At 36.3% G+C, this 25,020-nt stretch overlaps 1 protein-coding gene across 7 annotated transcripts in view; it reads right to left on the reverse strand.

Moving 5' to 3' along the window:
* Positions 1-25,020, reverse strand: part of LOC140331146 (poly(rC)-binding protein 3-like) — a 430,678-nt gene that overhangs the window by 120,931 nt on the left and 284,727 nt on the right. The window contains exon 1 of one of the 7 annotated variants that reach the window (XM_072411904.1): positions 12,027-12,047. The exons of the other annotated variants lie outside the window; for them this stretch is intronic. The gene's annotated coding sequence lies outside the window, so the exon portion shown is untranslated. Of the gene's footprint in view, positions 1-12,026; positions 12,048-25,020 lie in introns of those variants that run through there. 7 annotated transcript variants of the gene reach the window in all.

The raw sequence follows: 25,020 nt of genomic DNA on the forward strand, positions 1-25,020 counted from the left end.
GTGTGTAGGTAGTCTAAGGATGCCTTGCAGTCTTGCAGCAGTAAAGTAAATGTTTGGTTGTTAGAGAAGTGTGGCTACAGCATGCCATGGTCATGTTAAGGACCTTATAAGGTTTGCTTTTTCTAATGCTATAGTTACGATATTTGTTGTCAAGCTACACTTAATAAAGTTTTGACTGTTCATTTCAGTTTGCTTTTATTTTTGTTTCTCCTCTATACCTAGAGTTTAGTTTAATTTCTGCATTTATTCTGCAAAGCTCTGGGTTATTTTTAGATAGAGTAGGGTTCTCACAGTAATGGTGGACACCAAGACAAGAGATGAAGGAAGATATCTTCATTTGGGAGTACAGACTGCAATAAACACATTTTTAGTACAGTCAGGACACATTAGAATCTATGCTATGTCCTGCTGGGATGCATCCTTATACTTTTCATCTAGAATGGTCACCAAGACAGAAAGTCATGAAATATTTCATGCAAAATGGTTTTCTCTGCCAATGTGGTTATATGCAACCATGGGGACCTTTTTTTCTACCTAACAATCAAAGTAGTTCTAGCCAGGGCTAGAAGTTTCCTTGCCCTAGGTTTGTATGAAAGATGCAGTCCTTTTGTACAGGCTACATTCCTTTTATTGCTGCTAAATAATTATTAATTATGTTCTCAATAAAACTAAAATATACAATTGAAATCAGCATGCTGTCTGTTTTATGTGCACAGCTATAATTGGGTCTAGAGTCTACTAGCGAAAAGAGACAAGATGGCTTATTTTTATTAGTCAGTCATCCTGGTTGGGCTCTGCACTTGTCTCTTGTTAACATAATGTTGCCCTCTTAGGTCCAGGCTGATGTGTGCTTTGTGCCCAATTTAGCTGTACCTCTGCTGTTTCTTGCTGCCCAGTGGGTGTAGGGACCACATGTGCTGACATCATGGTGGACATATCAGTCCAATACCCACCAAACAATATACTCAGTTATTAAAAAGTCCAGAAAAGCCCCTACAGCCAGCCTAACCCAATACATTCCAATTAACTGAGCGCCATTAACTATTTCATCAGCCATTGTCAGGGGTGTAGTCATAAAAAAAGAAGAGGGGGCAGGGTACTATCCATGTGCTTCATTGGTATGAAAACGTGCCCACCCCACTACACCCCATGTGTCACTCAAAGAGGTAGAAACTTCCCCCAGAGTGACACCATGATACCTGAACCCTCCCACTCTCCCATCGCAGGCTCAGACCTGTGTCCAGAAACACAATCCGCCCACCGCCCTAAGGCTGCAGTTCCATATGGAGGACATGGCCCCCAGCGGGGTCCTTCCATTGACCCCAAGAGAGACTGGCCAGAGCTGCGGACCATTTCTCTCATATGGAATTGCAGGCTCAGGGGGGTGGGTGGGTTGTCTATCTGAACACAACCCGCACACTGTCACCAAATAATTCTTTGCAAAAAAAGAGTGGGCACGCGTGCCCATTCCCGAAAAAGGTGAGGGAACGGCGTTCCCACCCGTGCCTGCCCCACTACACCACTGACCATTGGTATAGTGGCTGTGTAGTACATTTCATTTTATACTACTACATTAAAGCATTAATACCCATTTTTATAATGCGCTTCTAGAAAATTATCTAGCAACAATCTATAGTAGATGGTAAAACTACTTACTGAGGAAACCTATTCCACATTTTCACAGTGAAGAATTACTTCTTCATCCAGGGCTTACATTTATAAAACATAGAACTGGAGTGGTATTCAAATATCAGTATAAAGACATAATTACATAAAAGAACTTTATTTGAGATCTCCTGTGACTGCGGATTACTATGAAAGCTCGTGTTCAGCAACAGTGATATGACGTCCATCTGATGTTATACTCCCCAATTGCTTTATGTGTCCTGCTTAAAAAAGTAAACAACTACTTTCTAACTGAAATTAGAAAAAAAAGACTATTTAGTATACAATCTTGCCTTACAGAGCAAATTAGGTGGAAACCAGAACAAAAATACAGTTTATGACGTCACATTAAGATTGCTGCTTCAGTGTCCTTTTGTTACTCTAAATATCCTAAATATAAATCTATATATTTATATATATATATATATATATATATATATATATATATATATATATATATATATATAAATATATTCTGTCAAACAAAGGTTGTGGAAATGTGTGTCTCTAGGCTATGTCACTATGGATTTCTGAGCATTGAGGATGGTACCAGAGAAGAAAGGAGATGTTATATCACAGAATTTGTAATGTGAGTCATTGAAGCATAATTAACAGCTACTGGAAAATGTAATTGAAACCCATAACTTACACCCATTTTCTGTCCGTTATATACTATATATATATAGCAGAAAAGTCTTAGTTTATTTCCATGACCTCATTTATGATTGTGGGATGTCATGTCTGATTTAATAACAATTCTAGGGATTTATTAAACCACTCTACACTGAAGGTTAATGTAAACAGTATCATAGTGTTAATTCAATGCAAATATGAAGCTATAGGCATGCATCCTGTCAAATGAAGTGGGTTACATGCAAGCAAATTACAAAATAGGATTTTTCTCAAATCATGTGCAAAAACATCTACATATTGCGCCCTCAGCAACTGAAAGTAATATAACACCTTATCTGGAGAAAGATATTTATAACTAGTATCCACTTAGCAGGAATTTAAACATACTTGTGATAAAGCCTCATCACTCCTAAAAATAAATCATTGTGTTACACCAGGCAAAGGCTCTTCATTAGCAGATGACAAAGGAAGTATATTCTATAAACAGATTGTATATGTTTTAAATGTAATCTACTAGTCAATTGTGTATACTGTCGGTAAAAAACAAAACTGGGTGCTGTAATTTATGCATTATAAAATTATGAATACCTTTTACTTAATATTCGTCAAAAATTTGGGCTTATTTATTACATAGAGACCAACTCATGAGTTTGATCACTGCATTTTATTGCATATTTATCAGTACATAGCACCTGGCATAATTTTTTTTTTATTATGTGTAAGAATTAAGGTTCTGGCTTGTTTTTTCAATATCTTTTTATATACTAATTATTTACTGTCAATGTAACAAGAGGCATGGTAGCATTATTTGAAACCAGTGGAGATGTGTACACAAAACATGCTTTGTCACAACTGTATAATCTTTATTGAGCTATGGGGCGCTAGCTAACTGCTGACACCAAAGGGTGGGCATCTATTTAATAAATCAGATACCCCTGTATAGGATCTATGTATGGTCAATCTAATATTTATAGATAGAAGACTTTACGTAAGTGACTTATGAAAATATTTTTTCTTGCTTTGGGACCAATTTTTGGTATTAATTGAGTATTACCAGTAAAATAAACCCTCAACATATGCAAATATCTCTTCTGTCTTTTCCCTATAGGGTGCTCTATTAATTAGCGACTGCTATATTTTTGAATATCCGCTCTCCAGGTCATATCACACCTAAAGAATCTTTACTGGTGTCATTTTCCTTTGCTGGGGGATTTCATACCAACAAGGGGACCTTGTGTAAAAACAAAATATTTGGATGTAAGTGTGCATTTTCACTCTGGTACCAATTAGCGCCTATTAATATATTCGGTTCATACAATCATTTTTCTTTATATAGGGCGCTTTTCTGAACACAACTAATCTCATTTGATTTTAAGAAGATTCATGCTGCTGAAAGTTCCTTGCCTACACTATCAACCATTGGCAGAGTTCAAACCAAAGTGTAAGTGTATGTTTACAACAGTTAGAGGCATTATTAAAAGTCTGTTAAAGCAAAGTGGAAACGAATTTCTTAACTCCACAATACAATTCTTTTGTTTAGGAATCAATAAGATAATATTTGTGTAAAAATGTAAAAATTTATGGTAATAATATACCAATACACAAGCTGGTCTTTGTTTAACTGATATATTCATATGCACTTTTTGCATACAACTTAACAATTTTAATATTTGTTTCATCTCGTTTTATATTATCATAATATTAAAATAAAGTTTGCATTTTTTTAAGCAATGTAATTAGGTGCCAATTCAAAAGCCTTCTGTTTTTCCCTTACCTTCCCTTCACCCTTCCTTTAAAGAATAATCCAACCTAATATTTATAGTTATCAATTTAAAAGGGTAACAGTATTTAATTGAATACTATGTAGATTCTGGAATTTTATTAATGGGCATGCATATTTTGGAGCATTGGATTTTACAGTTTAATACTATTTATACTTATTTAAATTTATACTGTCAAACACCTACATAGTGAAATAATAAATTGAAAGTCTTGGCCTTTAACATCTATATTTTATTCAAGCTCTCAATATGTTTTTTAGTTAGTTTATTTGTAATTTTTTTATTGTTAAAAGAAAAAAAAGTTACTGCATGGGTCTCAATATTTTGCCAGCACTTTATCAGATGGAAAGAAAACCTATGAACATCCTATGAACATAGAGAAATGACAATAATTCAAATAACCCAAAGTAAAATATTGTTACTTGTTAAATAAAACTCACCGGAGGTTTAACTAAAGGATTAAAATGTAAATTTCATCTTTATGTTGATGCTAATACATTTACCTACCTTTTAATTTGTCATATTCTTTTTGAGGAAAGATGTATTGGGGAGAGATACTTGTACTTCCTTGCCGTTTTCTGAACTACAAAATTCACACGGTAATGATCTAAAAAATGTTAGAGTATAATATACTGTATATAGCAATACCAGTTTGCTCTTTCAGGTTCTGCAAGGCTTAGTACTTAAATCAAATACCTCACAAAACAATGGTGTTGTATTATTTGTATACAGTAATGTAGCAGAGGCTTCCATTGACTGGATCTATTGATTAGAAGGCAACTGGAAGAATTTACAACTGCATTATGGACCTACAAGGCTGGTTACTATATCAGCAAAAGCAAGATAATCACCACCCACACCACCGCCATCAGAATGGTAATGGAAGATATAGATGTAACCAGAAATCAAAGGACCCTATATTACATTATTGATGGATTCCTTGGCAGTGGTAGGTACACTGTATACCCTATTTTCAGTCCCATTATACACCTGTAGACCTTCAGGAAGGGCAGCACAAAATATTTCCCTTTTCAACATTCTGTCCACATAGAAAGTATATTGCTATCTGTATAAAAGAAAACAAAACTTCTGCTGGCAATTTCCTATAGCAGAATTAAAGTTCCATAGTTAAAAGGTTTAGGCAGGGCTATTGAGAGACTCATCTTCCTCCTTATGAGCCCCTGCAATTCTGAACCTGTGTCCGTGTACTGAAGAAGAGCTTCCCCTTGTCTGCCAGAATTAAGCTGGCTAAAGTGTGTCAATCAATGAGCAGAAATGTAGCCTTTGCTTTTCAGCTCTTGAGCCAGCAAGCAAAGCAGTTTTTCAGAGAGGAGAAAAATGATGAATATAGTGGAAAGAACATACTTCTTACAAATCACTTTTCAGACATGGAATAGACCCCTCTCAGACAAATTTGTTTCATCTAATATGGCTGAAGTTACATCCCAAGATCTATTTGTGATTTCTATTTTGTGGTCAGGGATACATTTTTTGAAAAGTCACAGATATTTTTTTTGACTGATATTAAGTAAAAAGAAATATAAATTATGCAATATTGTTCTTATGTATTTGAAATGGAGAAAGAACAGGAACTGCATCTTTAACTAGGTATTTTCCAGAGCCCATACTACTGTGATGTTGTATTGGCAAAAAGAAGTAACAGCTTTGATTGTGCCAACTGGATGCCTCACCATTGCTAAATTACAGTACAATAAATCCATTCAGCTTACCTCTTCAACATGGATTGCCTTGACAAATATATAATTAACTTTTTAAATCTGATATTCAACTCTACATTATAATATGAATGCCTAGGGAAACTGAATGGTCTTGTTATCAATTGCACTTGTACAGTTCAGAGATCCCTACCTTGAGAATAAACACTTAAAACCTATTTGTGCATAACTTGTTATACAGCTAAACAAACAGAATATGATTCAGCACTGAAATATAAGGATTCCATAAGAAATATCATCAGTGCTAGAAAACATATCGTGGAGAGATCTAGAAAGACTAGATTTCTTTTGAAGACAATTTTATTGATCATCTAAAAGCACTGTCAGCTTATGAAAACAAAGTATTCTCATAGTAGTTATCTAATTGAGCAAAGACTTCTTACAGGAATTAATGACTAAGTGCTAAGTGTTTGTAATGCGATCCTTCATAAATGGAACTATGTCATTATTTATTCATGCCCACTGCTGCCTATATAGACAAATCAGTGGCTGACTATTTTCTCTGCCCTAAGGTCTGGGCCCTATATGCAATAAAACAATAGCTGTAAAAATCTGTAGCAGATGGAATGCTATTAGGATTTTCTTTGAAGGATGGTTGCTTACATTGAAGCTTTAAATGCTTCATTTAGTTTAAATGCTAGAAAGAATTTTATTCTGCAAATATTAGCATGGAAAACTCCAAAGTCATTGACAATTTGAAAGACTAAAAATAAAATATAAACAAAGGTCAGATCATTTTTGACAAATGTAAATCTCTTTCAACTAATTGCATTAATTGAAATTAAAACTGTAAAAAAATATTGTTCTACAACAAAGATGAAAAGAATAACTGCAAGTATATGCTTTCTGCATACACCCTTTAAAAAAGTGTGTCTTAAAATTAGTATGTTCCCAATTTAGGGTATAAAAGCTTTGATTGTCCATAACAGGTACATACATCATTCATTTTAATACAGTGTGTAGTGAACATAAACTGTGTATGGGTTAAACCTTACAAAGGCATGTAAAAGTGGCATACAGCATATGCACATTATATATGAATTGGTTTCCAGAATATTTAAAGAGCTATTTTGTGTTCTCAAAAAAAAAACAGAAATGCTGAACGCTTTTAAAATGAAAGATTTCATGTAAGCCTTCCATTCAAAAAAATCCTGGTTATTCATTGAAATCACATCAACTAAAAGCAGTCACTGAATGCCATATATCTCAACACTTTATGGTGATGACATCTGTCAAGCGTTGGGACCCACCACAATGTGACTGTGCTGGCATTATTTAGCAGTACATGCATGGCTCATTTTCCTCTGTGTAAAAGGGAAATAGTAAAGGAGTCACTGGAAATCTACACAGGTTAAAATATCTTTGTGATTATGTGTGCTTCTAACTTTTAGAAATCCCTTTTCCATTCAAGATTAGCACACGCAATACCTAAAATGTCCATGTATGTCAACCCAAAAGTACTTGCTAGTGTATATGTTAAAAGACAGTTACAAGTGGCATAGTAAAAAAAAACACTAAAGCCACTGCAACTGAGATTAGATATAGGACTGGAACACTGCAGACAATATAAGGCAGTGAAACGGTTTTACACAATAATGAAGCTAGCGTAAAGTGGAATGAAGGGGTCCTCAACAAAGTCTCTGCAGTCTCTCATTCATAAACACAAATGATGTCAAAGAAAATCATAGACATGGGCCTCACTTACTAAATGTGATTCCACAAGGGTACATGGAAACTGATATGAAGATAGTCAATACACATGCAAAGCAGGTTTGCATAAGATCATGGATATACACACACGTAGCAATATTGATCACTGTACTGACCTGTTAAAATGTGCACATAAGTTTAGTGTGTATGTTGCAGACCACCATTTTATAATACAAATATTATAATCTGGTAAATCATGCTAAGGAATGTAAGTGATAAGATTCTACTATAAATCAAAAGTAAAACTTGTTCACACTAGAATGCATGGTGATAAAACATAAAGTAAAAAACCTTATTGTGGGCACAATTGTGGGTAACACAATTGAAACAGCTCTAGCTGTGTTTTTTCATGCAGATGAATTGGGGTGCCATTTAAAATAACGTACATACTTTTGCTCCCTTCGCAGCAAAGACATTTTCACTTGAAACTTTTCCGGATTCAGGAACTTTGGTCATTCTAATTGGCCAGACCAGAATGATGGGACTCCACACATGTATGGCAAGATTTTATATTGAGTTGTGCATGCTAGGGCAGGTAGGTGAGTTTGTTTTATTGCAAAAGAGACATGTTATGTTTTTCTGCTGCTAGGAATTTTCCAACTTGTTTAGCCTAAATGTGTTTTTTTCCTTTGCTCATAAATGAAAGGGCCACGTAATAAGTTAGGTTGAAATTGAATAAGTTCAGTTGATAATTGACTTTTGTATCAGCAGCCTTATTATAGTTAATATCCTCTTAAAATGCAAAACACTGACTAAAGTTTTGGCACTAAACTTTACTAGTCTTCTAAAGAGGTGGTAGCCACGCATGACTTGCTGCTACTTCACTGTTACAGTCCACCACTATCTGGCCTTCTATATCTGAAGCATTTATTTGATTCTTGGCTCTTCTATATCTCCTATATTCCATAAAACACTTGTCTCGGCCAAGTAGAACTGGTTTGGCACTGATAATTATGTCAAGTCAATTTTGTTGGGGCATGTGCCAAGGAGACTGCTGTTATTCTTCAAAGTTCTTGTCCAGTGCATGTCCTGAATTGCTAAGAAAGACTGCTATACCCAAATCTTAGATACATACTCAGAGGACAGAAACATTGAAGTATACTTCTTTTTAAAGATTTCTAGTATCACAACCCATTTACACCAATCTTATCAGTTGCAGCATGTATTAGGATGTGTCTGTAATGAGGGTTATGTGACATAAATTAATATTGGTAGGATTATGACTTTAATTAAAGTCCCATTGCTACTATTAATAATATTTATCCAATATCAGCTATATTAGCTGAGATGTGGCACATTTATTCAAATGTCTAACTAAGGGGTATAACCTGACCATATCTATATGTTTTGAAATGGGTGTTATGTGTTACGTTAATTTATGTTGCATTATTCATCATTCATTAGGCAGTCTATTCATTTGAATTGAGGAACCTAATATACCACAATATCATAGTATAAAAATAGTGTAGACTGCATTTTTTGTATTGCAGCACAAAAAAACACATGGTAATACATAAGTACATATTACGGTGGCCTGCAATTCAGGGCATTGGGGGTCAGTCACAATGAATAACACTGTAGCACATCAACACACATGAATGCAGGATATAAAGAAAAAACCCTTACAGTAAAAATACAATTTGTAAATGAAAGATAAAACTATGCTGTGATACTCGCTTTTCCTCACAATGTGCAAAAGTTTCATATTGAGAAATGAACCTAAAAACTGTCCAGAATGTTAATATCCATTGCCAAGACTTCCTAATTTTATTACCAGATAGTAATGCAAACTTGTGCAAACAAGACTATTTTTCCCAGTTGTAGCATGATGCTGTTAAAAATGCTGTTAAAATGTTACCATCATTGAAATCAATGTTATCTGTGGTGTCTGTGCTTGTCTGCCCTTATTGTATGTGTATTACTTACTACCTTACAAATTAAGATTAAGGCACAATTTAAATCAGTACTGATCATATAATACTTTTCATTTCATAACTGATTGTTTCCAGGCTTCTCTTGCCACAAAGGAGAATTCTGAATAGCATAACTAATTATGTTTAAATCGCTTACATTGTTTCTGGTCTCCATTCTATACACAATGTTCCCTTATATAAACCCCCAAGTGGTAGATGAATCAATTTGAAAACATAATGTAAATAACAATATGCAATATGTTACACAGCCCACATCAACCATTTACTGTTAACTTAAAAAATCGTATTATTTTCCTTTCACACGTCCCTGCCCTAGTAAAAAATGGTTTATAGTTTGCTTTTGCCTGAATAAAGTGTTGCAGTTCCGGAGATAAAGACACTTTGAGTCAAGCAATTAAATAGCTAAATAAACGAATCAGCAGAGCAGAAGTGGCAAATTTAATTACTGCTTAGCACTAGGAAGGGGAACTAATTATGGGGTTCATGAACCACATGTCACTTGTCTTCCAAACCATGTGTTTTGATTATTCTAGCTCAGGCTTTGTAATGCAGCAACAACTAAAGGCAGACATAAAGAATTATTCTTGCTACATGTTAACATAGGAAAAAAAAGAGTTCTATTCCTGCAAAAGAAATGTGTAGAAATTATCAAACCAAATATTGCAAACTACATTTCAATCCAAATTATGTACATAGGGCCACTATTACTGAATGCTTCATGGTACCCAGGCAAACAACTTAATTTAATAATAAAAAAAATGATATGATTGGTTTACATTTTTCATCTTGCTTCAGTTCACTTCCATTGCAAAATAAAGGTAATTGGAATGTGTATGTAGAAACGCTGGTGCCCAAGGGCCCATTTACACAAGTATGGTCCATTGGTCCATGGTGGTATTATTGCACTCACTGAAATAAACAATAAAGAGTGCACTAATGTGCATTGCATTGTGCAGCTACAATTGACAATTGCATCTGTAATTAGTGTTTAGTGCATGTTTGTATTTATATAGCAATAGTGATCTCATAACATGACCTAATATTCCCACTTAGCTTTGTTGCACAGGCTTTCCATTATTATTCTTGTAGCAGAATCGATAATTTCAAAATTGTTTTTTTTATCAGCAGTACTTTTAAATACAAAATGATAGAAACGTTCCCTGGCACTGACTCTGAAGCCATATTTGAACAGTGGTTGTTTTTTCAGTTGTATAATTTCTTAATAAATATACCAAAAGCAAACAAACTTAGCTATTAAACATACAGTAGCACTGGGGAGGTTACAGTCATCAGTTTAAAACATAGTTTACTCAACTACTTATCAATATCTGTAGGGGACATCTACACAATTTTTTATAATATATATGCACATGAATATACTTTAAGGATATTAAACTGTGCATTTCATGAGGAATGGAACAGGTATGCTACCTAAGTACTATTCATTATAGATGTTATGGGTTTGGTGTAAAAGTAGCATTGCACAGAAAAGAGAAGAACCTCATTAACATTATGTAAAGATATTAACATCTATGCAAGGTTAAAATCATCCATATTCGTATTTTTAACATTTATGGGGCGTCACTGTAGAACCTGTTGCTCTACAGTATCTATTACTGGGACTTCCTAATACAACTTTAATTTCAAATATTTAATATTAAAATAATCTGGATAATTCCCCCAGGATGTAAATGTATAATGCCTTTATAAGGGCCAATAACCAAGCATTGAATTTTTAAAGCCTGGTTAATAACACAAGAAATAGAAGGTATTCACTCTGATGGTAGTACATCAGAAACTAATACATTTCTCAGGTGCCCAGAAGCCTTACAGAGGAATAGTATGACATTCTGGTTAGCCTGTTATGTCATGAGATTCTGGTTAGCCTGTTATGTCAGCTAACACAGACTGCACTAAACTAACATATGTGTCCAATTCTCATTTATGTGTTCCAACTATTATTTTGGCAATTGGAAACAGCTATTTCATCTGAAGTTTATTTATTCTAGCTTGTTGGGTTCATTTCTTTATGAGGTGTAATGGAGAATGAGAAATAATGTTTTATACATTTTCATATAGAATAAAGTAAATACTATATGTTTATACAAATGATAAGTCATGACCACATTATCTCTATCATCCAGAAAATCATTGCAGCTTTATATTTAAGAACATTACCCTATGGAGAATATATAAAAGTCTACAGGTAAATATTATTGGGTTAAAAAATACAGTTTTTTTTTGGTTTAGTTCTATCGGATAATATTAGATGTGATGCCTATGGTTTTAAATGGTTGATAAGATATTGTTTTCTAAAGCTTAATTATATCTAAATCAACACTATCAAGGTATTTACTGCTTTGCAGAAAATATAAATAGTTCTCAATATGTTGTCTCAACTGAGTTATTTGTAAGATAACTGATAAATTCTGATATGCTATGCTGTGTAGGGAGCCACCAGGTTATTTATGAAACATTTCATAGGCTCTAAACAAGCATAAATCAAGATAAAAAAACTTGATGTTGTATTAATGCAGTCGGGAAACATAGAATAAGTGCATCATTACCTTCAGGATAATGGTGTTCCGCTTATCCTCTCTAAAAAAGATATGACCACACAGCTGCCCATCTCCCAGAATGCACACAAAGATATGATATTTGCTTATTTCAGTCAGTCGCCCCAAAAGAATGCTCTTTTTATGCTTGTATGAAATAGCTCATTCTCATGGCATTCATTTATATGCACACTCTGCTTTCCTGCTCACTACAAAAATAAAAGAAGCCTGTGGAACATGGATGAGGAGGAATCAGCCCATTTGTGAAAGGCTGAATGTACAATTACATCTTATTCCTACAGTCAGATGACGGGGCCTGTAACACCCTCTACATTGTTAGGGAAAAGAATTGCACAATATAGTTACAGATTAATACTGAGCAGGAAAATCATCCGGCCTGATTGGCTGTCTGCATTATCCTACTGAAGGTGTTTGAAGCATGAATTGCAGGGGGAACTGATATCCATATGCATTCATTCAATTTACCTGCATTATTCTCCTGGGATTCCTGGCATTAAACAACAGCTTCCACAGGTCAGGAGTGCTAACTTAATTATATTACTTCCCCCCTACATCACTGCTACTTCTCTGTGAAGGGAAGACTGATGTAGGGGGGTCAGCTGCAAACAAAAGGAGGTCTCCGTGATCACAGGGTAACAGGATGAACAACCATGTTGTCTCTGAACTTGAATGGATACCGGTTTGTCATTGAAATGTTCTGGTAAAATGAAAACAAGACATTAATCCTTTTTACTGAACAGATGCCAGGTTCTGCTTTGCTGGCAGAATATCTCATACTAATTCTCTGCGAAGAAATAATTTGTCTTGTTCATTCATATCTGCCTAGGTTTCCTATTGTATAAATTATTGTTGCATGAACTTTGACATTGTTTGAATTACCCATGACTATACCACTGTCATTTGGGTATCTAGGGCATACTAAGGAGTATTTCTTTTTTTATTTGACAACTGTGAAAATGTTTGAACATTCTTATTTCATTTCATTTAGCAAATGGACAGTGGGAATATTTATGATTAAAACTGTAAAAAAAAAGATATAAAACACTGCTTTCAGTCCAGGTAGGTTTTTGGTAAAAAAAACTTCCAAGGACAATTGTGCCTTTTATCAACTTTTTCAGTATTGCTTTCCTTTGTCCTCTTTATAAAAACATTTAGCAAAATATTGACCTTCGCTGCTCTTCCCAGGTCACTTATGCCTATTAACCTCCCTGGCGGTATTCCCAAGTGTGGCATGGGGTGAATTTTATATACCAAAAGTGGTAATCCCGAGCTACACCCAGGGTGGAAAAAAATCCTACCTGCTCCCCTTGATCCAGCGGTGTCCTCAGCAATCCCCTGCTGGCTCCTGCATCACAAGGAATAACACCATCTCAGAAACAGGAACCCTCACTGGTTCTCCTCTCTAATACCACCCTTCAAGTTACCACAAATATACCACTGACTACAGGAGCATACAACCTATCTTCAACTATACTATATGTAAATATTCAGACGGATGCCCATGTCTTTCTTATTACCATCATCCTAACAACTAGTAATGATCTACGATCAATATGAATCCCCTGAAGTAGCCAAATGGCGAAACGCATCTGGAAAAAGAGACAATCTTATGATTTGTGATATGATTCAATTTGATCACTAACATTGGTACTGTAGTATGTTTAATACATCACACTATCTTTGTACTTCTTTACTTATCTCAGTTGAGCTCTGTCTAGCCTAGAATGCTAAAACTAAACGATACAAGTGAAGTACATTACTGTTGCCACAAACAGCCATATTTTTCTATTTCACTCCTTGTGATATTCTATACATAGGCTTGGCAACCACTAATTAGTAAAAATAGGATTTCCTTTGGTTTTCTAGCTACTACTTTCTTCAAGTATCGGTTGTTGAACCCTTGGAACACGAAAGGGCAATGGAGCTACCCAGCTATTGAAGTCATCTTTAAAGAAATCCTTGTCCATAGGGCAACAAATTCTCGATCTTCAATAGAGGGAGCCACCATATTGTCTTCATCAGTTGTAAGAAACCTTGCTCCACTAATTTCATGTTTCTCTCATAAGCTGACACAAGCTTGGATGTTGTTGAATGTCTTGGTGTTCAGTTTGGGGCTTTCACTCACGTGATAATGGTTAGGGCATAGCCTAAAATAGAAAGTTTGTCCTTTATTTAACACTTTGGTATTGTAAATGTGTACATCACAGGGTTTGCGTGGCTTGTGGAGACAGATATTTCCCACAAAAACCCATCCTAGAATACATTTTTGGGCATACAGAGCAATACAGAGCAACTCATCAAGGGGTGAGATTTCGGTATCAGCTATGTGCCATGTTTTCTCAACAGATTTTGCTCCTCTAAGGTCCCTAAGCCTTGAAGTAGGGTTCTCACCACAAGTGTTTACAGGAGAATACGTATTTGACTCAGTGACAGAGAAGCTAGGGTCATTTTTGGCCTTAGCAATGTCTCGATAAACTTGGAGAAGAAAGTGTAGGGCGGAAAGGATGCTTGTGTTGCTCTTTATATCTGGAACCTGCTGTAGTCCACTTTTCTTGAAGATTGTAGGGCAGTTTTGCTACAACTGGGTTCACGCCATGTGCAGTGTCTATGTAAGTAAGACCTGGGAGATGTGCTCTTTCTTGGCGACTTTAAGCTCAAAAAGAAGGTCGCTTAATTCCAAGAGCTTCCTGTTATCTCTTTTGGATGGATTGGGAAACTTCTATATAATCAATTGTATATATAGCTTCTTTCCTGGATTATAGTGTTAAAAAAATGGAATAGGCCCTATATGCCCAATATAAGAATACAAGTGCTTCCTTACAATATATTCAACATGAAATTTATCAACATGTAATAAATAGCAAGGAAAACACTGTATATTGGTGTCTATTTTTTTCATTTTCATTCTATGCACACCCCACTGTGGAACCATTAAATGAGTTTTTAGATGTGCCTTTTTAAATTAGGAAGAAACTCTTAATAGTAACATAATCAGTGTGCCTGTCATTACAATTAGTTGTTTTCAGTTTTTAATGACATCCACATCACATACATCAATAGATATAGTGCCACTGGGAGAATTGAGCAGACGTTGAACAGCAGAATGTCTTTCCAAATCTGCTGACTGAAATTAATATTATTTCAAGTATAGAGGGACCAGCTACAAACTGTAGGGGGTACAGAAAATAAGTATGTGTTTTTAAGAGTGTTACTATTATATCCTGTGGTAGATGTAGTAGGATGCTAGCAGCAGAAATCAACCTATTATCAGATATTTTTGGAGATCTAACCTGTATAAATAAAGGCTGGCATGACATCAATAGGTACAAGCAAGGTCCAATGCATCTACAAAATATTTGCCTGATTTTGCCTGATGCAAAGAAGAAGAAAAATTAGATGTTACTGTCGCTGGCTTTCTTATAGATATGCATGTATTAACTAGGGATGGGCTGCAGTTATCCAAGAACTGTGCCCCATTTGCTGACATGTGAAGGTTCACCCAAAGGGCACTTTAAACTCTGGTCAGCAGGGCAACAATGGCCAGTAATGGGGCCTGTAGAATGTGCCAGCCCCCCTACTATCAGTTTATGTGTACTCCCATTCTTCTGTGTTCACATATTTTGGAGACCGAACTTTAGAATTTTTTGGGTGTGTCAGCAGTAGCAACCTTTCAGCTTTTTAGCTGCTGACCCACTATTTTTTCTTTTTTAATTATTGGTATTTTAGTTATATTAAATTTATTTTTTCATGATTTGTTTATTAGTTTATTTAAAAAAAGATGTGTTGGGTATTACCTTTTGTGGGATTTTTTTGGAGAAGGCGTAATCCCTTCCTTTGTAGTTGCTAGGATTTCTTATGGGTGCTTAGTCATTGTTGACACACATAATAAACACACATAAGTTGTGCTGCTGTGTTTTGTTTCAGGTCTCCACATACTGTTGCAGTTAAGCAGTTTACACCCCAGTATCACCCATTTAATTACCTTATTCCCTTATATACTGCTTATAAACCCCAGCAAATGTCAAATGGAGTGAGAGGCAGTGCATTTACATGAGGAGAAAAAAAAGTTTACATAACATATTAATAAACTGTTTTGCCTCTGGCTAAATTGTAAAAAGTAAGAAACATCTTTATTTTTTTTAAGAGCAAATATTGGTAAAGTTTTTTGCGGCTGGTGCTTTCATTCATAAATCCAGGCCTTTAGCCACTTGATAAAATAATAAGCTTCAGCTCAAATAACTCAAAAAAGCCTTTTTTAAACTGCAGATTGGGCAGCTGCTGTTGTATGTAAGCCAAGCCAACTGTAAAAGAAACCAAAAAATCAGAGCTTAATATGCATTGCCAGTTCAAGCTGTAGCTGAGACTATCTGTAAAAATCACAAAGTTCTAAAAAAAGTATACAGCTTTAAGATATTCCTCAAACATGCATTGAATAAACTTGTGTCTTTTAAATGTTAGCTTCGAAGATGAACTCAAAATGGCTTCTCTTGGAAATGAATGGTCCCTCACGACAATTTCTAGCTTTTTAAACCATTAGTTTAGAGTAGTATGACTATTGTCTTTTAAATAGGAGAAAAATGTTAAAGATTTTCTCCCATTAACTTTAATAGAGTTTGTAGCAAACATTAAGTTTACAAAATTATCTCAATAATAGGTTCTAAAATTCCCTGGTAAACTGAACTATTTTTGAATTTACCCATAACAATTGTTTAACATCCAGTCATTTTTAAGCAACTTTCACCTTTTTACACTTACTCTTTTATAATATTTTTAGTGCAATAAATATCGCTACTTTTAGAGCATATTCACTATTTCTATTTTCTCCATTTTTTAGCCAATTCCTGTCTATATGCATGTACCCCAACGTTGTTTGCATATTATTGCTCAGGACCAACTATGTGAATGATGGAAACACAATCAGAAAACTGATCCTTTATTGACAATGTAGTTTGGGTGGGCACAAAAGAATATAACTGGGTATTAAAGCTTTAAAGTAAAGAAAACAGAGACTGTTTATCCAGGGAACATCCGATTGAATTTTTTTCCCCTGTTGAAGCAAATTGTCCATAAGGTTTTATATCTGGAGTATGTTTACTTCCCTAGTGGTTGAACTTCATGGACTTATGTCTTTTTTCAACATGACTTACTGTCATGTAACTATGTAAAAAGATGATACATTATGCCATTTAAAAAATAGGTATTGTAAAGAATTAACTTTCAGACAGTCAACTGACACCTAAAACTACTAAAAGAGTAGATCTACGGTATGTATTTCAAAGTGCAAATACTAAATAGATTCAAAACCTGTTTTTTACTGAAGACTCTTTCCTTGTTCATTATAAAATGAATCATTGCCAGTTCGATCACAAGAATATATCTCTACTACAATCATTAAAATTGTTTGCAGCAAACTGCTTACTTGTTTTCATCCAGTTTAGGTCCCAGTTCTAAAACTCAGTACTTGACTCTCCTTTGTCATTTCAACCAAAAATGACTTTTTGATACATTATTCCCACACAGTGTCTGAGCATCTGTGAGAGAAATAATGATGACATTGTCACCGAGTTTCTGTGTAAATGGTTTCTTCTACCATTCCTGAAATACCAAAAACACATTCATTTACTTTCTGATCAATTAAGACATTGTTCATTTTGATTCTCTGAATGCCATCTGGAGGACTTTATGAATTTGGAATATTTGTGAATTTGCTTTACATGGCTCTGGGACCAAGTATTATTCTCAGTTAAAGGCTTATTAGTTTTATTTTACTGATTTTGTTTAGGCAACATTTTTAACAGTAAGATTGTTTACAGAGAAATTGAATAAATGATGATCTCTTATAGACTCTTGTGGGCTCTGACGGGTTTGTTGTGCATCTATTTTCTTATAATATATCAAGTTAATTCCCACCAACTAATGTAATGTCCCGATTGTTGTAAGGCTTGTTGGCTATTTGATGTACTGAAAATTACATAAAATTCTAGCAACGTATTGGCAATTATTCCACTGAGATCCTTACATAAAGTAGAATTAGTGTATGAGGTTGGAATTGGGCAGCACGGTTGGCCCAGTGATTAGCAGTCTCACCTTTGCAGCATTAGGTCACAGGTTTGTATCCTGTCCAGGACGCTATCTGCATTAGTTTACAGGTTCTCCCTGAGTTTGCGTGAGGTTTCCTCCCACATCATAATTAATGGCTTTCCCTCCATTTCCATGCCCTATGTTAACGATATGTGACTACGCTAGGGACATTAGATTGTGAGCCCATTTGAGGGACAGTTAGTGACATGACTTTGGACTTTGTAAAGCACTGCATAATATGACAGCACTTTATTGTAGGATAGGGTGGATAGATAGACAGGCTTTTGTAGTCATGATTTAAATATTTTTTTTATATTCTTTACTATCTAATGATTGTGATACACAAGAAACTTTTCTCTGTGAATATATGTACATTGAATCACATTTAAAGTATATCAACACAAGTCTTTTGAAAAGGTCTCAAATACCTGATGCGTTTCACCCTTAAGCTTTTTCAGGGGAGGGTTGAGATTGAGGTCTAACTTGAAATTTAGAAATCTATATAATCACAGTAATGTGGGGGTTGATAAAAACATCTGCAGGATTTCTAGGACCAATTATTCCAATAAGATATGAGGGAGGTGTTATGTATGGTAATATAATATTATCAGAAACATAGAGCAAGGAGTGTGTATGAAATTGAACAGGAGACTTAAGGTCATTGCACTTGTAAATACTCTTAACTGGAATATGGGGCATTAAATAAGTAGGGTTGTGTTGATATTAGGTAAGCACATCTAGATGACAGAGACAGGTATTTATTAAGTCAAAGTAGATTATTAGAATGCTGGACGAGGGGAGATTTTCAATAGAATTGCAATGCGTAATATCACTGTTATCAAAAGTACTGGTTGCTGATTTACTAAATTGGAATTTGGATTGATTAATGGTGGAAGCATACAACAGGTGAGGCGTCGTCAGCAAGCCCCAGGCCACCTCGCCTGTTGTATGCTTCCACTATTAATCAGAGTCAAGCCAGGGTGGGATGCTCAAAAATATTTAATCATGCAGTGAGACAGTAGACAATATTTTCTGACCAAAGTCAACTGTGGTCAGTGCTGCTGGTTGACATAAGGGTGTGGATGGAGGACCAGGTTGCAGTCTTACAGATGGTATCCAGGGACACTTGTCCCACTGCTGCCCAGGATGTTGAGATACTGCAGGTCGAATGAGCCGTATCCACTGGAGGAATTTGTACACCTTTAGCCCTGTATGCCACAGAGATGGTTTTAACAATCCATGAAGCAATGAGTCTGCTAGACACTTTTTTTCTTCTATTCATGTCAGAAGGAAAAAAGGGGTGTTCTGATCTGCATATTGGAGATGTGTGTAGAGAATGTGTGTAGAGAACTGCCAACATCAAGATCACTGACCCGTTGCTTGGTGTACATGTAAAAAGTAGGAAGAACAATTACTTGGTTCAGATGTAATGAAGAAGTTACTTTCAGAAATTAAGCATGGGTACTAGTACTACCCTGTCTGGAAAGAAGGTTATGAAAACATTTTTGGTTGGTTTGAACTTGTCTGACGCAAGGAAATCAAGTACAAGAGGTAGATCCCATTTAGGAAATCTTGGTTTTCTGGGAGGTTTAATTTTGAGGACTGCCTTAAAGAATTGTATCACTAATAGATTCAAGGCCCATGAGAGGCCTGTGATTGCTAGGATGGGAGAGTCTTGACCTTTCAGAGTGTTAAGGCTGAGCCATATTTCTAGACCTTTCTGGAGAAATTTTAAGTTAAGGAAGGTTATGAATATTTGAAACTGTTGACACACTCTGTTGTGGGCAGAATTAGTACTGGACTTTCTTGCTTTTATGAGCATTTAGACCACAGGTTTGAAGCACCCTGTGCTTACTAGCCTGTTCCCTTTAATACCTATGCTGTCAAGAACTTGTGGATCAGCGGTACCAGGGCAATTGCATAGGCTGCCTGGAACTGCCAGTCCACCACAAGGGCATGCAAACCCAGGGCTTGATGTCATCTGGAAATGAAATTCTCCAGCTTTTAAATTGTCAGTGAGGCAAATAGTTCTAATAGGGAATGAAGGACCACTTGACCGCTTATTTTGCTGTTCTTAACAGGTAATCTGCAGGCTTGTTCAGCTTACCTGGGATATAGATTGCAGAAAGGTGAGTCAGGTTTTCATGCGCCCAATTTATGATGGGGGTTACCTCTCTCAGCAGGTGTCTGATACATGTTCTTCAATGAATCTTCACACAGGTGATGGATGTGACGTTGTCCATCCTCAAAAGAATTGATTTGCCTCGTATCAGATTTTGAAAGGCTAGGAGGTCTTGATATGCTCCTAGTGGGTCACTCCAAGGCCCCTGCACAATCTGGCCTTGACAGAGTGCACCCCATTCTTCTTTGCTGGCATCTGAGGTTAGATTTACCCATTTGAAAGGGAGTGACAACTGAGGAGGTTTTGCTTGTCTAACCACCATAGTAGGCTGGACAAATATAATCGTTTAGACTACAGAAGTTCCACTGTAGTAGGAAGCTTTTTTGGTAAAGGCGCACTTACCATTGGGACAATTTTATTATTGTGATAGTGGGGGCCAATGGCCCTACTGCTTTTAGACAGTATTTTGCGGTAATTGATACTTGAACTTGGAACATTCTTTCCCTGATGATTCAGATTTTTTGCTCCGGTAAAGAGACCGTGTTAACTACCATGTCTATCTGTCCCCCAAGATGGATCAATGTCTGGGTAGGGAGAAGATTGCTCTTTTGTATTAGGAACAGAGGTAAAGAACATCCACGGAAATGTTCTGGTGGTACTGGTAAGATTATCCCTTAGACAAGCAGAGTATTGGCATAAATCCACATGGAATGCTTCTTTATATTGCAAGACAGGACTTTGTTTTTCACAAACTGTATGGTTGGTGTTCCAGTGAATGTCCATGGCCTTGCAAAATGGTCTCTAGGACCTATCTGTTCGAAAACCTGCCTGTCCAAACCTCCCGAAACCTGAAAGGCTTGGCTTCTGCTAGTGGAGTCCAGGAGGACAAAAAATTAAAAGGACTTGGGATTTACTGTACTGGAAAGGTTAGGGTTTGTTACTCCAGCGGAAAAGCTTTTGCCATCCATCCAACTTGGATTCTCTGCCAGGCCTATAGGATCATGGCTTCTTTCAACTTGTCAGCTGGGGCCCTTCTGAAGGTACTTCGCCTTTGTTTTATCACGTGTTTATCCTTTACTTTGTAGGGAATTTTGCACCACCCCTGCTTGGAGGTGGGATCTGCTATCCAGGGCTTCAAACACAGAGCTCCTTAACTAAAAACCGCTCAGAGCATCACTCTGCTTTGTCTATGTCAACAGTAGCTTCTGCTAAGAAGCCTACAGACAGTTTGATGTTTCTGATGGCAGACCAAACCTCAGGTTACTGGAGATATTAGAGATCGCCATAGCAAACATTTCTGACCATGTTTCCATGAGCAGAGAAGTGCTGGCTCAACCTCTGTCTCAACCTCTGTCTCAACAACAGTCGACATCTAAGCAGAAAACCACCAGTGTTTTAAACTCTATACCTGCTTGTCAGGAGGGGAAAGTTTTACAGCTGGAGACTTAAGCTGCGTACACACTTCCAATTTTTATCGTTGGAAATGAACGACGAACGAACGACGAACGATCGATTGGGCAAAAATCGTTCTTAAAAAAAGTAACCAACGACGCCGATGAACGAGGATAGTCGTTGGAAATGAACGACCGGACCGGCGGATCGGATTGGACGACGATCGTTGACCATCTATCGTGTGTACGGTCGTTCATTGATCGTCCATGGTCTGAGTATGAGCGGTGAACGAACGTTCGCTCACTTCCTGTGGTGCACGTCACTTCCTGTATCGTTCAAACGATCGCATCTATCGTGTGTACAATATCTGCGAACGATCGTGTCGTTATCTGTATGTACAGGATCGCTGCTATACGATCGTTCGCAGATATCGTGCAGGATCGTTCGTCGTTCGTTTACCAACGATAATAATTGGAAGTGTGTACGTAGCTTTACTGTGCATGCTCAGATGTCCTATATTGGGGTGCCCACACTTTTTTTGGCTTGCAAGCTACTTTTAAAATGACCAAGTCAAAATGATCTACCAACAATAAAAACTTGGACTTAAGAACTCCTGTGCGTGGTAGAGTTTATTTTGAAAGGCAGGGCTCTGCGATCTACTCATGTTGTCTTTGCGATTTACCGGTAGATTGCGATCCACCTGTTGGGCACCCTTGTCCTACATTATTGCCACATGCACGGTCTTGGAAGACTAATAGGGGACACCGTATGTGTACCTTATGAGTGCAGAAGGGCCTGTGCACTTGCAGGGGAATTTAGGAAGTTAAAGATCTATGGAGGTGAACTGTAGCAGATTTGTGTGAGCATAGTCCAAACCCTATTGCCAAAAAGCTGTATTTACCAGCTATAGGGGTGCACCGAGGCACCAGCAGCAGGTCCCATTCTAAGACACCATTGGAGTCACGCAGGGGAACATCACTTGTTCAGCGCTCAGTCAGAGTCCAATGAGGTAGGCAGCTGCAAATGAGAGTAAGAGGAGGAAAAAGAAGGAACACTAGGTGCCAGGGTTACTTCTAATTTATTGAGTTACAATCCTGGGGGTAAGAGGAGCAAGGGGATTACCCTATTTGTAGGCTGACATGGAGCTGTTTGGAAAGTAGTGTTTAACATACCACAACTCAAGTTGAAATACAATTTCTTGTTAGAGGCTTTTTAAAGAGAGATGTGTTTCTATTGTACACTGCATGTTTGCCACCTGGAGGGTGAAATAAACCTTAAAACCACTTGCTAAACAAAAAGCCAAAGAATGTGCTGCAAAATCTCAAAAGAAGTGTCTTCATTTTAAAAATAAATTTTGTGATCATTTTCAGGCGTTTGATAATTGATTTTCAGGCCCACTGAGAAAAGTATGTTTTAGAGCTCAGCATTACACATATACAATATATGTATACAGTCTCCTAACGATTTGGTCTTCATCTCAGATTAAATTTTGCAAGCATTAGTCTGGTGCGATTGCCTGTCTATAAAGGCAGACAGACTTGGACAACAGGTTCCATGCACTCCTTTTAAATACTTTTTCTACCTCTATTTTTTGCTTGGAAATAAAGCCCTGACTAAGTTGAATATAATTTCTTTTATGAGCAACACACACACAAAATGTATGCAAAAGTATACAAAAATTCAGACATTTATTCACGGACCCTTTGACTTCTAAAACTGGCACTATCTACCTGTTTACCTTTCATCTGTCACATTAGTCCTAGAAATACCTGCAAACTTTAATATTCTGTAGTGTGCTATACATTTGGTACCTTTTTTGCATATCTGACATCAGACATACAGTGGGTGCACAGAAGGCATGAAGAAAAAGTAGTGAGAACTGTGTGGCCTTTGTATAAAATGCATATATCATAAAAGGTCTCAGTACAAGCACGTAAAGTGAGTAAGCTCTTCTACAGGGATTTTATAACCCAATATAGAGATTTTTTTTTTACTTGCACTACACTGTTGGGTTTTAGCTGCATATTTATTCAAGCACTTAATGTTTATTTAGAAAATGACATGACTAGTGTTTAGTTACACATCACTTGACAGTTTTCATGGTTCATGTGGTAGGAGTCAGAGAGCCCAATATAAGTCTCCTCTAATCTAGTGGATGGGATATTCTTCATTGTTGTGTCATTTGGTGTATGAATTAGTCTGGGTGTACATTGAATGTCTCTAACGATTTAAGAATTGTAAACATTTTAAATGGGTTTACTCAACGCAAAGAATAAAAAAAGTTTTAGACAGGGGAGAAAGGGGTAATTATTTAATATAATTAACTTTAACGCTGCACTGTGCCTACTTACATCTTGATAGATCCATGAAGCTAGTCATTCTGTTTCTGCTTTAGAGGTAACTTAATCCATCGGTTTCCAACTAATTGGTATTTTGTGGCAAATATTTCCTCAGGAAAATTACAAAAAAGTATACCAAAAATAATTTGCATAATAATATTTGAAGAGCATTGGCAACATTTTCATAGTCCTAAAATGTACCCAGAATACTAAAGTCAAACAAATTGGCACTGTTGGTGCCTCAGCTTAAACTGTGCATATACAAGTATAGAAACTTAAAGTTGTAAAACTTAGTTATAATAAAAATTTTGATCTTTTATAATAAAAATTTTGAATAATTTGCATAATAATAATTGAAGAGCATTGAGGTGGTTTGGGAAAATTAGTGGACGGATCATGTTTGGACAATTTTAACTTATAGATCTGATGATGGTGGCATAAGTAGTCAGAAGAATAGTGAATAAAATAATGAGTATGATGATGGAGTGGCTTCGATGATGGAGTAACTACATCAGCAGGAAGAGAAGTGGAGAAGAAGGGTCTTATACATGGTTGTTCTTGGATCCTATTTGGTAACCATCTGGCTGCAACAATTTACTTTTTTCTGTGTGAAGGAGAACATTGTTGTCAGAATTGTGGTCACCAGTACAGCCAGTGAAAAAGAAGTATATTGATTAGTATCCATAACCTCCAAAACCACTGATATCTAGCCACCACCACTGGTGTGCCATCATAAATATGCCTTTAGATATATAAACTATACTGCTGTGCTTTATTGTTCTTGCATGGGAAGAAAACAAAAACTAAACAACTTCAATAAAAAAAATACAGTGTCATGCCTATGATGGTGCCCATAATATCCACCCCTTTATGAAAACAGTGTGCCTAATTTTTGATGGCTATTTCCAGCAGGATAACACACCATGTCACAAAGCTCAAATCATCTCAAAGTGGTTCTTGAAAAAAACAATGAGTAAAAAATGTATTACTAGCATTTTACATATCAGTCTAATACTCAATTCAAATTTATTTGGACCAAATATGGCAGGTG

Source organism: Pyxicephalus adspersus, chromosome 5 (genome assembly GCF_032062135.1).
Source record: "Pyxicephalus adspersus chromosome 5, UCB_Pads_2.0, whole genome shotgun sequence".
NCBI classification, from domain to species: domain Eukaryota; kingdom Metazoa; phylum Chordata; class Amphibia; order Anura; family Pyxicephalidae; genus Pyxicephalus; species Pyxicephalus adspersus.